Source organism: Schistocerca americana, chromosome X, assembly GCF_021461395.2.
Source record: "Schistocerca americana isolate TAMUIC-IGC-003095 chromosome X, iqSchAmer2.1, whole genome shotgun sequence".
Lineage (NCBI taxonomy): Eukaryota > Metazoa > Arthropoda > Insecta > Orthoptera > Acrididae > Schistocerca > Schistocerca americana.
The window spans coordinates 301096745-301115026 of record NC_060130.1 but is presented as its reverse complement, the minus strand read 5'-3'; positions in this window follow the sequence as shown (position 1 = coordinate 301115026).

The window sequence follows — 18282 nt, the reverse complement described above, 5'->3', positions numbered from 1 at the left end:
AAACGATGTAATCTGAATGAAATGTGAAAGCACTAAGAAAATTATTACTACGTGAGGAAGTATAATAAAGTATATCAGACGTAACAATGTAAGTTTGTAAAAGAAAGTTCCGTGTTCTGGGACTTATGGACCAACAGAGACTGGCTGACCGTATCACCCATGTAATCGATGGGATGTGCAGCCAGCACACCGCTTTCTCAGCGTTGGTTTTAACCTTTGAGCCGCTTCTCGATTACCTTGCTCCTCAAATAGCACCACAAGGCTTAGTGCAAATCTTTTCACTCCTCCCACCAAGTAATCCTTTGCAGTACCAGGAATCGAACCCAAATCCTCCGTATAACAGCCAGAAGCTGACCACTGAGGTATGAGGCAGTTGAAAGGTTGTGTGAAGTGAAAATTCTGTAGGTGATGAGCGAAAGGTAGAATAAATAAAAAAGCACTCCGTCTTCAGGCCACGAGTAGGCTACCGGGACCATCCGACCGCCTTATCCTCAGTGGAGGATGCAGATAGGAGGGGCGTGGGGTCAGCACACCACTCTCCTGGTCGTTATGATGGTGTTCTTGACCGAAGCCGCTACTATTCGGTCGAGTAGCTCCTCAATTGGACGAGGCTGAGTGCACCCCGAAAAATGGCAACAGCGCATGGCGGCCTGGATGATCACCCATCCAAGTGCCGACCATGCCCGACAGCGCTTAACTTCGGTGATCTCACGGGAATCGGTGGATCCACTGTGGCAAGGCCGTTGCCCGAACGAAAGGTGGAATAAATGGAAATGTAAAATAAGCTCATAACTTTCCGGAAGTAACTATCTGAGCTGCCTCGTGAAATTTGTGGGTTTTGCCGGCAAACATTATCACCTTTCAACCTGACCTACACGTCGGGTTACGCTACAGCAGCCACCACAGCCTACAACCGAAAAAAATTGGTATAATCAATAGTCTCTAACCTATGTTTTCGCTTTCAAATTGCTGCTCGCGAAGAAATGTGTTGAGGTGTACTATTTGTGCTAGTTGCTAGTTTATCAGGACAAAGCGTTATCACTGTCCTTATATCTGATTCCTCCGATTCTTTTTAACGCAGCATATGAGCAGACGAGGAGAAAGCAATATGCTCACTGTGCATGTATATCGGACATGCAAACTCTTGTATTTTAACAGAGTCTTTTACACTATCTTTTCGTAATTAAGGATTTCGGTCGACAGTGCTGCACCACAAATTCAGTAAGCGAACTGTCACCTACTGCCACATAAACGTCTTTTGGAAAGACAAGTACATCGCCGAACATATCACTGCGAGTGTAGCGTCGGTTCCACCCACATTGAGTATTACGGTCATTTGCATTTCCACATTATGAGGATTGAACATACCATCTGAGCATTGTCATCCGTCTAATGACATGTTGAACAGTTATAAAAACATGTAAAAGGTAGGAGCGAGATGAGAGTTCGACCGCCCACAATCTCAATGCCTGTAAACAGAACAGGCCCAAAGCTGTTCGTAATTAATGCTACTTTAGTGAAATTGTTACTTACGCAGCCCTGCTTACAGCATTAAGCTACAAGACTTCCACATGTCCCGAAGGGACTAGGAATGCTGTTCAATTATCCAAACTGTTCAATTATCCACAAGATGAATATACACAGCAAGCAATTAAAAACATTTAACAGTAATTTACTTTACTGTAACACTTCAGTTAACGTTCCAGGGGCAACAAATATGCACTATTTGATTTTGTTGCTGTATAATCTTTGGGAAGTACCACAACACACGATTTCCATTCTCTATGAGAACGCATAGCTTTCAACAGAAAACAGATCTCTTTGAATGGGGCATTGCACTTTGCCTTTCCCACGCCCACAAATTTCCCTAGATGAAGAGCGTCAGGCTATCACCTTACTAAAAATTTACGCCAGTATACTATAATACTTCGCAACAAGAGAATTATAGTAGGTTAAAATAATTTTTACGAAAGCAGCTACCGATGCTTATATCACCAGGCTCTGAAGGGAAAGCAATCCACATCACACTTTTTTCGCTACTACGATTTCCTAACATTGCACAAAACTTTTAAAATAACATTTTATGAATTTTTCGGCATTAACTTTATATTCAATCACAAAATTAAACGGAATTCCTTTGCTAAACCTACAGAACTTACCGCAAAGAAACTCAAAGTTTTAGTGAAGGCTGATGCGTCCTCGTCTCTCCTTTAACACCTACTGCCAACGTCTTACTTGTCGACTGGAGGGAAGTTCTGCCAAAGATTACTATTACTATGCCTTCATGTGGCAAAGATTATATTTGGCCTCCGTTAATATAACTGTTTGGCTCATCTTTGTAAGGATGATGGACTCGTAATTAGAAACAACGTGACCACTCACATTCGCACGTAAATAAGTCTGTTTATTTATTATGGAAGCAGGCAATATTTACAGGAGCAAACTTTTGTACCGATTTGCTATTACAACTATTTTAGAAGTTACTAGGAGCCTCAGACACGGCTATAAAGGTTTCAAAATCACTCAGTGACCAGCATCAGGGCATTCACCCCAACTGATTGACAGAAAACGTTGAAAACCATAAGGTGTGTGGCCGCATGCAGATCTGAACACCACTGATTACGAATGCGGGTGTAGTACCTTAAGCACTGTAATGTCTCGTTGGAGAAAGACCATAAGGTAGAAGGAATACTCCGTTTTGAGAGTCGAGGAATGTGAAGCCGAAAGATGGACCTGCATTTACTTTACACACACAACAGGTCACAGTTCAGTGCATGGCGGAGGGCACGTTACAGCAATATTAGACTCGCCCTGTCATTTCTGTTCTGTTTGATTTTAGTGAGAGAGAACAACAACTGCAGACTATAATCTGCACTGATCTCTGCTGTCGTATCGTTGCCTACCTCAGAAATTTAAGATGGAGGTAGCGGAATACCTGCACGGTGTTGCTAGATTACTGGTTCTCTGATGATCCGACAGGTTTAGCGTGAACAGTGCTGCGTTTCTAACAAATACTGTGAATTAAGATTTCCGAGAATCTCAGTTAGAACTTCGTTAGGGGCTGTACGGATCTGTTGCCAAACTAGCAGCGAGTCTCTGAATTCCTTCACACCTTCATAAGGCTTCTAAACATGGGAACATCTCTAAGGTTTCATTCGGTCTCTTTCACATTTATTTCGTGTGTTTGTTTCATTTGACATCGCTTCGTAGGATAACCAGTTGATTCTTGATGCGAGCCTCTGAGGTTTCTAATAACTTAATCATTGGGCATGTTATATTTTTTATCGGCATAGTCTTCTATTTATCTTCATTTAAGGAGCGCTGTCATTTAACGCACGATATGCAAACACCATCCAAGTCGTTTTGCATATTCCTACAATAATGAAGCGATGATACTTTAATGTGTGGACCAAAACATACCAGAGAATAACCTTAGAGTACTACTGACCTTTATCTAATTAATTGTTTATACTGGGTGTAAAAACTTACTTACTCAAATTTTAGAGTTTTTAGAAAAGATAAGAAAATACTTTCTAAGTGAGAAACAAGTCATAGATGCACCGGTTCCCCACTAATAATGTTCAGAGACGTTGTTCTAACTGGTGTGTGATGAATATGGTTCTAATACGTTTCTGTCCTTCTACGGATTCCCTTTTGTAGGCGGAGATGAAATGTTTGCAGTAGGTGACACCGACAGACACTCAAGCAGAGCCGGTTCCCCGTTTGGCTAAAGCTGCAGCCACCATTCGTTAAACTCCTCGTTGTTTTGGGATTGTTAGACAACCACTAGCACACAGATGATAATTGTGCATTAATGTCACAGGAGGATATTTTCATTAACATCTCTAAGACAATATTAACAACATGACAGTTTCTACACCATACCTTAACATTAGTAGGAACAAAACCTTTATGGACCCCTAACAGGGAAAATGTGATTAGTGGGTGAAAGCCGAAACTGGTGCACTTGGGAGACCATCTATGATACTACACTCCTGGAAATTGAAATAAGAACACCGCGAATTCATTGTCCCAGGAAGGGGAAACTTTATTGACACATTCCTGGGGTCAGATACATCACATGATCACACTGACAGAACCACAGGCACATAGACACAGGCAACAGAGCATGCACAATGTCGGCACTAGTACAGTGTATATCCACCTTTCGCAGCAATACAGGCTGCTATTCTCCCATGGAGACGATCGTAGAGATGCTGGATGTAGTCCTGTGGAACGGCTTGCCATGCCATTTCCACCTGGCGCCTCAGTTGGACCAGCGTTCGTGCTGGACGTGCAGACCGCGTGAGACGACGCTTCATCCAGTCCCAAACATGCTCAATGGGGGACAGATCCGGAGATCTTGCTGGCCAGGGTAGTTGACTTACACCTTCTAGAACACGTTGGGTGGCACGGGATACATGCGGACGTGCATTGTCCTGTTGGAACAGCAAGTTCCCTTGCCGGTCTAGGAATGGTAGAACGATGGGTTCGATGACGGTTTGGATGTACCGTGCACTATTCAGTGTCCCCTCGACGATCACCAGTGGTGTACGGCCAGTGTAGGAGATCGCTCCCCGCACCATGATGCCGGGTGTTGGCCCTGTGTGCCTCGGTCGTATGCAGTCCCGATTGTGGCGCTCACCTGCACGGCGCCAAACACGCATACGACCATCATTGGCACCAAGGCAGAAGCGACTCTCATCGCTGAAGACGACACGTCTCCATTCGTCCCTCCATTCACGCCTGTCGCGACACCACTGGAGGCGGGCTGCACGATGTTGGGGCGTGAGCGGAAGACGGCCTAACGGTGTGCGGGGCCGTAGCCCAGCTTCATGGAGACGGTTGCGAATGGTCCTCGCCGATACCCCAGGAGCAACGGTGTCCCTAATTTGCTGGGAAGTGGCGGTGCGGTCCCCTACGGCACTGCGTAGGATCCTACGGTCTTGGCGTGCATCCGTGCGTCGCTGCGGTCCGGTCCCAGGTCGACGGGCACGTGCACCTTCCGCCGACCACTGGCGACAACATCGATGTACTGTGGAGACCTCACGCCCCACGTGTTGAGCAATTCGGCGGTACGTCCACCCGGCCTCCCGCATGCCCACTATACGCCCTCGCTCAAAGTCCGTCAACTGCACATACGGTTCACGTCCACGCTGTCGCGGCATGCTACCAGTGTTAAAGACTGCGATGGAGCTCCGTATGCCACGGCAAACTGGCTGACACTGACGGCGGCGGTGCACAAATGCTGCGCAGCTAGCGCCATTCGACGGCCAACACCGCGGTTCCTGGTGTGTCCGCTGTGCCGTGCGTGTGATCATTGCTTGTACAGCCCTCTCGCAGTGTCCGGAGCAAGTCTGGTGGGTCTGACACACCGGTGTCAATGTGTTCTTTTTTCCATTTCCAGGAGTGTATATTACGGATTTCAAGATAACATTGTAACTACACCCCCACCCCACGCTGCGCCCATCCTTTCCTCTACTCCCTCACCCACTATGACATCGTTACCTCCACTCCTCCCCTTCTCCCCACTTCCATGCCGAGATGGCAAATCTTATCTTAGGCAGTGCAAGCGAAAGGTTCTGGGTTCGAATCATGTCATGTGTAACTTTCTAAAATTTTATCTGTTTTCCACGAATTTCAGCACATTTAATGTGGAGTGCACCTTAAACACTTGCGAGCATTTACCGTAAGAGCTCAATTGAGCCCCCAATGTTTAAGCTGTTGCTGCCACCAGATGGTACCCACCACCATCATTTAAACAATTTTGAGAGCACCGCTATGTGATGTTTAATAGCGGGAGTGGGCACTAACTGTTTCTACCACCACCATCCCTCCCAGAGTGATGAGGGTTAGAAGGGGGGGGAGGGTGGAACTGTGTGTGTTTCTATAAGACACAGCAGCTAGTCCGTGCTGTGTACGACTACATATAAACTGACTTCTAATGGATGGAAGTGTGTTAATGTAGGTATAGTACCTGGGAGGGCATGTGAAGTAATAATAGAAGTAGAAAATGCCCAACAGAGTGATGTCTACTGAGAAGGAGTGCGGTCGTTTGTCACTCAACAACCTGTCCAATGTGGCAACAGAAGACAGAAGTGGAACGTGAAGTTTTAAATTTCGTGTTTAAAAACGTCATTTACGTGGGAGGATCATAGACTGAAAAAAGCCCTATTCTTTGTTAAATTTTTATTCCTACTCTTGACTCTTACTCATACTGTTAGACATTATTTTCTGGGACACTACTTGCGCCATATATTAAGAAATTCTTTAGAGTTTTGCAGCTTCTGCAATGGTGGGAAATAGCATTTATGAACTGCAGCCCCACAGTGTACAATATCATGTGAAGTCTCAATGAAAATTTAGTTTATTGACCCTGTAAATTAACTGAACGCGCAGTGGAAATTAATATGGAGATTTCGGCGTGATCGTACAGGGAACAGGTTTCATTATACTTTTATCACACATTTAATAAGCAGAACGGAGATTTCACAGGGAAGATGGGAATTCGACGGAATAAGTATGGAGCAAAGAAGGAAAATGAACCATATTCTATGAAACAGACTTTTAATAGCAGGCAAGTGTTTATCTCTTAGAGCAAACAGGAGACAAATCTTATCACTATTGTTCTTTCAGATGAAATGGGGGTTTTCACTAAGCAGTCTTTGTATTTTGCGTCAGTACAGGTTCTTTGAGAGATATGAATAATTTAGTAAAAGTAATAAGCTCTCGGTCACCCATCACACAATCATTTGCACAGCTGAAAGCTACAGGAGGAAATTACATACTATTTACGTACCAGCATGCACTTCGATTGGAGGAGGGTTTCAGAGGGACAAAGATCTAAGTGCACCATATTTAATAAAGGTTAAATAACTTAAAGAAATCCCAACATATTATAACCATTTGCAGTCTATGGGCCTTCATTTATACATTCCACTCACAACAGAACACTAGCAGGCATAAACAAACATTGATGAAACTTGGCGGGTATGTATCGTAGGCACGTCAATATAATGCAATACTTTTTTTTGTTTTTGCCCAGTTTCACTTTTAAGGTGTAAAAGACAATTTGTTATATTAGGTTCAGAGGGAATATCTTCGAAACCATGATATATATAAAATGTGTTTCATATAAAAGCTGAAATGTAATTAACGTTACTGAAAACTATGTGATCAACTTTCATAATAAACTGAAATTTTGCAAAGTACCTAACACAATTAATCCATCCTGAAAATTGAATACCTTTGTTATAGCATAATTTAAAATAGCTTTCTTGTCACACTCATCCATATGCAATGGAGTTGGTTTCAGAAATACCATTTTTGTAAATATTCTGTACGCAGTGTGTTGTTGGAATATTACCTACTCAAAACATCTAAACTTTCGTTGTTATTCTAACTATGTATTTTGTTGTATGTTTTAAATCGTTATTTTACGGTTTACATTCATGGTTTATTCTTTTTTAGTTTACCATTTCATATAAGTGTATTTCATGAATTATAAGTAATAAGTAATTCATTACAGTTACACAAAATCATTGCAATACCGATATTTTGTAAATAAATGCTTAACACATAACTTTTTTTTGCCTTGTAAATAAAAAGAACAAAATTTCTTCATATAGTACATACGACTGACAACATAATGGAAAACACAATTCAGCAGCACTCTCAGACTGTAGTGACGATTCTCTAAATATCCTGATTTGTATCAGGGATATTTCAGTACATTGGCAATGCGTAGCGAAAAGAATTGATTACATACTAGAAACTGGAGCTTGATTATATAGTTCCTCAGGTAGAAATTGACATAATTTTGATTGAACAGGAATAGATCTGAAGATTTTTCTCATCTTCCACACTGGGAAAAGAAAACTTGTATCAATATCTTTTGACGTGGTCAGACGTCAGACGATACTGTATCAAGAACGTTCCGGGTTTCAAAATGAGATTCTTCAGTTCGCGGTCCAAACTCTCCATTATTTTTTTAGAACTGTGGAAAGGGAGGTGATCAATGTGTAAAAACCATTCTGAGCGTAGCACCTGAGGACAACGAGGTTGTTCACCTGATGATACCAAAAGGCTCAATGGAAGAGATACTGCCATAGGACACAGTGCTCGAAGATCTTTGTTAGAAGATTTTCAGCTCTAGCTCTGCTGAATCATTATGGTGCCATTCTCCACTCCCGAAACAATACAATCAAGCTGCGGTCACTAATACATAATCAATTCTCTTCGCAAGGATTTTCCACCGTACTAAAATGTGCTTGGGACAAATCTAGACATTCAAAGGATCACCCTGCACAATTTCGAATCCTACTGAATTTTATGTTGTGTTGCCTATCGTGCATTTTATGTGAAGAAATTTCGTTCATTTTATGTGCACGGTGTGTAAAAAAACGTTACGTTTTAAGTACTTCATTACAGCTTATTATTGTTGCAATGATTTTGTTTCATAATAATAAGTTACTCATTATTTGAAGTTAACAAAATGCGTATAAATTATGTGAAATTGTAAAATAAAAAAAACTGGAGTGCAAAACATGAAATCACAATTTAAAACATAAAACAAAAATAAGTATAATAAACTATTAGAATAATATTGAAACCTTAGACATTTTAATTAGGAATGTTGAAAATACTCCAACAGCCCACTGTATACAGATTATTTAACCAAAATCGTTATTTCTGAAACTGTCTTTATTACACATGAATGGATGTTAAGGGAAAGCTTCTTTAATTCATGTTGTAACAAAAGTTTTTATTTTCCAGTATAAACTGATGATGATGGATTACTTTCCGACATTTACAATTATTACGACAGTTCATTATACAGTTTTCAAGAACGTTTAATTAATTTCAAAACTTATGTGAAACAAATTTGTTATACATGATGGTTTCGAAGTTATTCCCTATAAACCAAATATGCCAAATTATCTTTTCGTGTGTGGTTTCCCCCTTAAAAGGGACAATTGGGTAAAACCGAAAAAATATGTATTGCATTATTCTGACCCTTCATACCCATCAAGCTTACTCAAGAGCATTTATTTGCGTCTGGAACTCTTCCCTTGTCAGTGAGATGGGAATTTATCGAGCAGTCAGTCTTCTAGGAGGAAACAGAATCTACTCAAGGCCCTTGTGGTGCTTGGTACTACACAGATGTGCACATCCAACCTGGATCATCAAACACGAAACATATGGAGGATTAAAATGATCAAAATGGAAAACAGAATTTATCGAATGTTCTGCTGGAAACGATCAATAGATAGAAAGGCCTGAAGACTTTATATGGTGATAACTTGGCACAAGTCTAACGTGTGTGAGACTGGTCCTGCTCTACCTTCCTACCACAGTGCAAGGACACTCTGTGAGTTTTTGGGGGAATTATAGTTGAATCTACGGCCTGCAAGGTAGGAAGAGACCATCTCACGCATGCAGAGCTCAGAAGAGTGCAGCAGTATTAACAGTGATGTAATCAGACCATGATCTGAACGCCAGTTCCACTACACTCCCTGTTAAGGAAACTTCATCGCTAACACAAATTAGGGTACGGGTTCAGGCGTAACTATACGTTCACAAAAATGAAAATCTTAGATTTTCGCCCCGCCGCGTGGGATTAGCCGAGCGGTCTAAAGCCCTGCAGTCATGGACTCTGCGGCTGGTCCCGGCGGAGGTTCGAGTCCTCCCTCGGCCATGGGTGTGTGTGTTTGTCCTTAGGATAATTTAGATTATGTAGTGTGTAAGCTTAGGGACTGATGACCTTAGCAGTTAAGTCCCATAAGATTTCACACACACCGATTTTCATTATAAAGTTTCTTTTTTACTCTAAGTATGACTTTATGACATAGTAATCATCATTATGACATGTACAGGATAGTAAAATATTGATATTGGGTGTTCACAACTGTGAAGCGAATTTCTAACTATTCTAAGGTTCTTTAATAGCAAGATGGTTGATGACCATATCTGGGGTCGATAAAATACAAAGAAACTAAATACGGTTGGGGCCTGAGATGTCAATTAAGTTAAAATGCATAATAAAAAAACGAAAATGGATGGAGTGTCGATAAACAGCAATCAGAAAGAAGTCCAGAATTAAAACAATTCAATAACTTCAGAGTATAATTCTTTTCGTTAAATCGGATATCTCGCATTTCTGCTTCAATTAATCCCGACAATCAAGAATATGGTTAACGACAGGTCATGGATGAATGTACAAAGAAATACGAGAGACGGATACGATCTCAGTTTTGAGTGTCAACTGCATATCATTTGCTGGCGTAGCGCGAGCGCGCATGTTTACCTTTCGCCGGTGGCGGCAGTGGCTGCTGTCGGCACGAGCTGTGAACCTGAGAATCTATTCTAAATCTCTCTCGACTGTTAAACACCAGACTGATACATTTCCTGCGTCTTTGGTGAAGCCGAGACTCCTAGTTGTTCCCTAGCTAAGTTAACTGGCATGGTACACGCTATTTGGCTGGAACAGCGCATACGTCGTTGCCCTCAAATCGCTCGCAAGTGTTAAATGTCAGTGTTCGGTCCAATTGTGTGTACTAGGAGACTTTGCAGTTTAACTCCTTACGAGTAAAGATGAGCCTGTGAAGAAGTGTTCATATAATTACCCTCGCAATAGTCTCAGCGCTGAGCGAGTCGCCTTGCTCAAACACTCGACGATTTGCTGCAAAACAAAGAGCGAATTTCTCTGCCTGCACTTTGTCTATATCAAAGCTGGTGGCCACGCTTGTTCTTTCTGGCCAATCAGAGCATTCGTACTTGTTATAACTCCATCCACTTGAGTTTCTGTTGCCTATCACAGGCATTGTTTCTTTCGTAGAGCAGAGTTTAACTTCTCCTACGTAATAGTGCGATAAACAGCTTCTCTCCACGTGGGTTTTTATGCAGGTGGCCACAGTGGCTCATCAGTGGTCTGATTTGGATTTCTCTGGACGTTTATCAGCCATCTCCAGCCGTGTTCCTGTAGAACAGCTTTCTGAAGGGTCGTCGTTAAAAGCAGGGACACGGGTGGCTTTTGCTGGCAGTCAGTGTAGTTTCTCCGGCGTCTCATTGTGTCCACTGAATGTCCCACTGCGAAGGTTTCGGCCTAACACTGGTATGGGCGTTGCCGTTGTAAAATTTTCTTGCACTCAGAACTGCGTTTCGTAGCTCAGGATCGCACTGCTCCTGCTAAGTGTCTTCTCCTCTCGGAACATCACCTCACTGAACGCCAGAAGCTTCTCAAGGCGGTGTGTGCCGTTGCTCTGCCTTGCTAAAAATACCCGTACAGTAGTTCTTCATCTCCGACTTGATCCACATACGGATTAGCCAGTTTCTGGACATAATAGCTAGCAGTAGCAGTTCGATCCAAAAATGATGTTACGACGCGGACACCAGACATTGTGCACGAAACATCGTACTTGAGATTTGGCAACGGCTCTTCATTGTACTGATGGGGATTTTCTAATGGACAATGGAATGTGTTCTGTGAATTCACAAACTCTGACAGGCTGAACCATGGTCCTCTGATGAAATAAGGAACAAAGGATGCAAATGCTCTGATTATATTCCACTTAGCAACAACTGTCAGAACGCAAGAACTACCGAAATAATGGTTGTTACCATTTTTTTTTGCGGCGGGCAGTTCTAACGTTCATTAACAAGCATCACGTCCACATCAGTCTTACTGTAAATGTTTTCCGGGCCAATTTTAATTTCACCATCCTGTATTTGCTGTTGCACAGTCAGTTGGAACCTTGAGATGGGTTAAAAAGACGAACATCGTAAAAGTGAATCAATATAAATTAGTCCAGAACATAAAAAATATTCTTTTTGTTGTAGTCGTTATTCATGACGTTATTACAAGGTAATATACTGGAACGTAGATAACACAAATATATAGATACAAAAGGAAACACTGAGGACAAACGCATTAATAGACATGATTTTTAGCTTATGTGGTCCTCTCTCAAAATTCTGCCATCTCTCTCCCCACATCCACCACTGCTGGCGGCTCACCTCCAACTGCGCAACGCCACGTGCTGTTCACATCCACTCATCATCATCATCTTGGACAGTTTCCAGCCACTGGCTGGGTCTGTCGGGAACACAAGCCTCTCCATCGTGTTCTGTCTTTCCACCATTCCCCCTCTTCCACCTTCGTCCAGTTCTCTCCTCTTCTCGTCACACATTCCTTCACTCCCTTCACCCATCTATCTCTTGGTCTTCCCCTGGGCCTCTTCCCCTCCAGTTGCAGATCAAACATCCTTTTTGGAATTCTTCCCTCATCCATTCTCTTCATGTGTCCATACCACTGCAGTCTTGATTTTTCTATCCTGTCCTGTACTGGTTCCTCCTTTAGTCTTTCCCTCACATACACATTTCGCAATCTGTCTCGTCTTGTTACACTCAACCTGCTCCTCTGGAACTTCATTTCACTAGCTTGTATTCTACTTTTGTCGCTTTTGTGCATTACCCATGTCTCACTTCCGTATGCCAATATGGGGACAAAGTAGGTTCGGTATATAATTCCCTTGGATTTCTGTGGCACCTCCTTGCTCCAAATAAGCCCCCTAATGCATTTGAAGAACTGCCCTGCTTTTCTGCACCTTTCATTTATTTCCATTGCGTTTCCCCCCTTACTTTCAATCATGCTTCCCAGATACTTGAAGTTCTCTACCACTTGTAGTTTTTCCCCTCCACAAGTTATATCCACATTTGGCCTATTCTTCTTCCTTGTTGTGACAATTATTTCACTTTTCTTTGCAGAGAAATGCATTACATATTGTGCTGCCGTTGCCTTCCATACATCTAACTGCTCTTGCACCTCCTTCTCGCAATTTCCCCATAACATCAGGTCATCGGCAAAAAGCACTGCTTTCATTTTATGATCTCCAATTGCATCTGATACTTGCTGTAGGATTTCATCCATAACAATAATAAACAATAAAGGCGAAAGTGCACTTCCCTGTCGCAGAAAAATATATCAAATGCCCACACCTATTGATACAATGTTGGTCAAAAGCAAAAATTTTCGCACAGTCCATAAAGACAGTCCTGATCAGTATACGAAAATGAACATGGAAGTAGTGGATTTTCACGCAGTCTTGAAGAAGTAGTGTTGTCCTTCCAACGGAAAGACAGTGCTGACTCTTGACAGGCAGACAGGTAATGGGCCACAGCGGAGAAAACCCACAGCAGAGTCAGTCGAAGTTTTGAAGAATATGGGTAGGTAGGTCATCACAGAGCAGAACCACTGTAGTTCTGGTGGAGACTATGGTATTGGTGGGCCATAAGGTGCAGACCCACTGCAGTCCTTGTAGATACGGCCAGCAGCCATCTGTTGCGACTGTGCGGGTGCACAATCACCATTGAATAGTCTATTAACCACCACTTGTGCAATTACATTTTTTTTTTTTTTTTGAAATGTCCTTAAAACCTGCAATGGTGTTAACCAGTCCCTTGCTGAATTATCAACACACATGCAAACATTAACAGTCCATTTTTTTAACTTATCACATATTGTGCATATACTATGACCAATGGAAATGTGTGCAGTGAAATGAAACTTAATTTGAACAACTGGCGTCTACACAATTATAAATTTATAACATAAGAATACGATTAGAAAGGTACAAAATACGTCATTCAAGAGCATAACATTTGTAGTAACATGGTCTTTACAAAAGAATAGAAATAAACATATACATCAGTGTTACAGTAATTATGACATTTGCGAAGTAAATATCATAGTATTCGAAAAATTCTACGACATAACTCTTATCAATTAAACCCATAAAGACAGGAAGAACACAAATACACAAGGGTACACAAACACATAGTAGAATAACACAAAAGGAAAGGACAGGGTTTATCTTACTGCAGTATTTATAGTGTTTGATTTGCAAACAAAACTTTCTTTACTTCTTAGAGATCTCCTTTAGTTCATCATTACTCCCAAAAAGTCCTATCTATACCCATTGTCCCTAAACCCTACTATTTGGTTTATATCCTCTTTCAAAATAATTATTTCTCATTTTACAATACTCATTTTGGCTCAAATCTTTTTCATATAACTTCTCAACGCATTTCTTCCAATACATCACAACTCATTCTTTTATATAGCCTACCCCATCTTAAGCTAACTTAAATCTACTGAGCTCAGATGTATAAACTAAGGGACGAGGCAATGCAGCAGCAGAAAACAATTGACACAAACAGCAATGAAAAGAAAGTGAATTGGCAAAGCAAGCAGCAGTATATCTAAATTAGCAAGCAAATGCAATATTACAACTAATATGAGCCAATGAGCAGCAACAAGAAAAATAAATCTGTAGTAAAACTGGCTTAGCAGCGTAATACAAAGTGACAAATGCAATGACTTAAACCTAAACATGATAAAGCTCAAGCAGAAAGAATATTACAGTAAAGGTAGGAAATGTCTAATACCTATGTCAGATCTTAGCACTAGAACGATGCATCACAAAAACTTACTCTGACAAAACAAGTTACCAAATCGTTGAAAAGATTATGTATGCAATTCCTGTGAAGGGAAATATCTATTTGTGCTCCCTTTTCTTTTAAGAAAGTAGATCATAAAATTATTATATACTGGGTCTGTAGACAGAAAACATTTCTAGTAGTACATCTATTAAATTTTATATTAACCAATCCTGCAGTGCAGCTAGAATCTAGATATTAAACAAAATGAACAAATATATACATAAAGCACGGCACGAAACGTCATTCACTAGCCATATGGCATTTCATAAGGCAGTAAAAAATCTCTCAACTAGCAAGACAATATACGTAAAATGTTTCGCATCATTTCATTAGGCATTTCAGTAAATATCAGAAATTGCGAGCTCCAAAGTGTAATCATATGTTTTCAAGTATGAGCGTGTCGTATTTGCGATGCGTTCTACAAAGAAATGTCAATAGCAATGTTAATGGCCTCTCCTTTTTTTGTGCCTCTGAAAGGCACGGCTTTTTTTTCCAGGTGACTGTCGCATAGCTGGACGTTTACAGCACATTACGTCAATGTCGCTTAGCTTTCTTACCGAAATATTTACAACAGCAGTTTCTGCTACAGTAACAGTCTCATATAAAAAAAAAAATTCACAGGTCAAAAAATTACTGTAGAAGTGCGTAGAAATGAAATCTCATGAATAGCAGTGTTGTGATACATTCACTCATGGACACACATGTCTTAACTCTTAAAGTACGATTCTTGGTATCCAACATCCTTTTTCGCAAACCAGAGTCCCTAACTTATATTCATTATTCATATACATATACACACATAATCACATTCCTCATATTGCATCAGCTTATTTATCATAAACATACCTCAAAAGCATAACAAACATCGTTCTTGTAATAATAACATCATAACAGATCAATCACATTTCAAAATCGTGGCAGCTTCTTTCAATAATTTCAAAACCTTCAATAAAGTCATCTACCTCAAACGCACTTCAAAAATCATGATCCCTTACCAAATACGACATTCAAAGCTCTCATAGTATCACAATGGTTCTGAAACGATATGAACAGTTCACAAGGTACAGACAAAATACAATTTCGTAAGTGTGAAGTTATCCAACTGTGTAATTGCGTAAACATGTGTCACAGACGAAGTAAAAGAAAATGTTTGTCTCTCTCAGTTAAATGATCAGATAGCAGTGTAATTCTGTGTTAGAGAAATATGAGACTGATGTGTAAAGTTGTATAAGCAAATATCATATTAGCTAGGGCTCCTAGCGCTTGCCGCACGCTTAGTACACAAAGTAGGCGTGTACCCCCTGAGGATTAATGTAATTATACCCTCCGGTGTTACAGATTACAGTAATGGAATGAAATGTATCATAGAGAACCTTTGTGTCTTTGTAATTCAAAAATCTTTAAAAATAAATGTTTTATGTACAAAATTAATCACTCAAATACGTGTACGGTAGCGCTAAACTGTGCGTCTTGTTGTAAGATAATCTCTGTCATTACTTAAGGGTAAAAAATGTGCCAAGTGTCGTAATTATCGTCGTCGCTAAGCGAAGTTCTGTAGAAGTCAAGGTACTTACCTCGTAATAAACAAAAGTGAAATGCAATGTGTATAGATAACGTAGTTATTACGTACTTTACCGTTATCAGGAAAGTACTTTACTGTAACGTATTGTTGTGCTACAGAAAAGGCTGTCTCATTGTAGCTATACCACAAAAGTTACTCTAAAACATGTTTTACCTTCCAGAAGAATTCAGAAAAACTGTGTAGATATAAAACAGATACAGCGCAAAAGCAATAATGTAAATTGTGTCACACATTAGTAGCATTGTGATATAATCGTGTAGCTGTCAAACAAACCAAATACTAAGTCATCTGTAATCTCACAGAAAGTAATTTAAATAAAGAATGCCTTTTCAAGTAAACCAAAATGTTGCATTAAAATCTCATTAGCAGTATATGTCCCAATACATAAGCCTTATAGTCGCTACGTAATCGTGCAACGAACAACTAAGAATGTACACACAGTAACACTGTGTCGTATGTTCACTATAACAATGCATTCGTAATTACTGTGTAAATAAGTTCTCTATGCTCTTGACTGGATAGTTAACTTCAAACATTGTTGTATGTTAACAGTTTCTAAGTGTGACAAAGCGTACTAGTAACGTGAAGTGAAAAATTTTATGGCAAAGACTAAGTTAAAAAGTAGATTATCTCTCAATAAACGGTTTTACATGTGAAATGTGGTGCAATCCATTACTCTTCCTAGTATGCAGAGTTTCAACTTCAACGCAATTATTATGTGGTATACGTCAGATCCTGTAAGGTCCATTGTAAATCAGAAAGAATTTGTGACTCAAGTGTTTCTTCTTATGTGAAAATGAATGAGCTTTAATGAGAACTTTCTGAGCAATATATAGTTTTTTTGCATTTGCTTTACCGTGTAGTTTTCTCCTTTTGTCCGAAGCAGAATTTATATTTTTAATAGCCAAATCAATTATGTCTTTATGTCGAAGTTTACGTGTATTCGGAAAAGGTACAAGCTCTCTGATTCTGTACGGTGGTTCTTCATTTTTCAGTACAAGAATAGGTGGTAAAGCAGTGGAGTCATGAGGCATTTCATTCAGCACGATTTGAAATAAGTGTAAATATCTGTCCCAATACTGATGCTTTCTGTGACAATAAAGTCTGCAAAGCTTGTTGATTTCTTTCATAATCCATTCAGACGGGTTACAATGTGGTAAGTTCAATTAAATACAAACGGGTTTGATTTTATGATTCCGAAGCATGTGTGACCAAACAGCAGATCTGAATTGCGGTCCGTTATCTGAAATGACTTTACTAACGTGTCCAACTTCACGTAAGAAATTTTTAACAAAGGCGTTGGATACAGACCGTCCAGTGCCTTTACGTAACGGTGTGAAAGAAACAAATTTTGAAGTAAGTTCAACAGCTACTAGAACGTACAAAAATCCATTCAATGTTCTGACAAGGGGTCCCAAGAGATCAACAGCAGCAAATTCTTTTAATTTAGAAGGAATGATAGGAAAGAACAGAGGACGATGTGAGATGGTAGATGGTTTATCTTTTTGGCAAAGTTTACAAATAGACAATACTCTTCGTGTGGTGTCACCGCCAGACACCACACTTGCTAGGTGGTAGCCTTTAAATCGGCCGCGGTCCATTAGTATACGTCGGACCCGCGTGTCGCCACTGTCAGTGATAGCAGACCGAGCGCCACCACACGGCAGGTCTAGAGAGACGTACGAGCACTCGCCCCAGTTGTACAGCCGACGTTCATAGCAATGGTTCACTGACAAATACGCTCTTATTTGCCGAGACGATAGTTAGCATAGCCTTCAGCTACATTTGCTACGATCTAGCAAGGCGCCGTATTCAATTGATAATTAATATTGTGAAGCATGTACCGTAACGAGAGATGTTCTACAATTGTGGATTAAAGTTAAGTATTATATCAACTACGTACTTTATTTGCAATTCGCAAGATATTGTCCTGTTCCAGACCTCACGCTAGTCAGCGTGTAATTAAACGCGTGCATTTCGGCCTCCTCTAGAAAAACAGTGTTGGCTCTTCTGCCAACACTACACTTCGAATTCTCTTTTCCATATTGTTAAAATAACAAATCGTCCGAAGAATATGATAACATTTTCTTGGCACAAAATGTGCGTAGCTGAAATGAATGTATCAGATGAACTTATTAACAGAATCATCAGGAATGCGAAGTACCCATGGCTTGTCATCAACAGTGCAGCGTTTGAAGAGT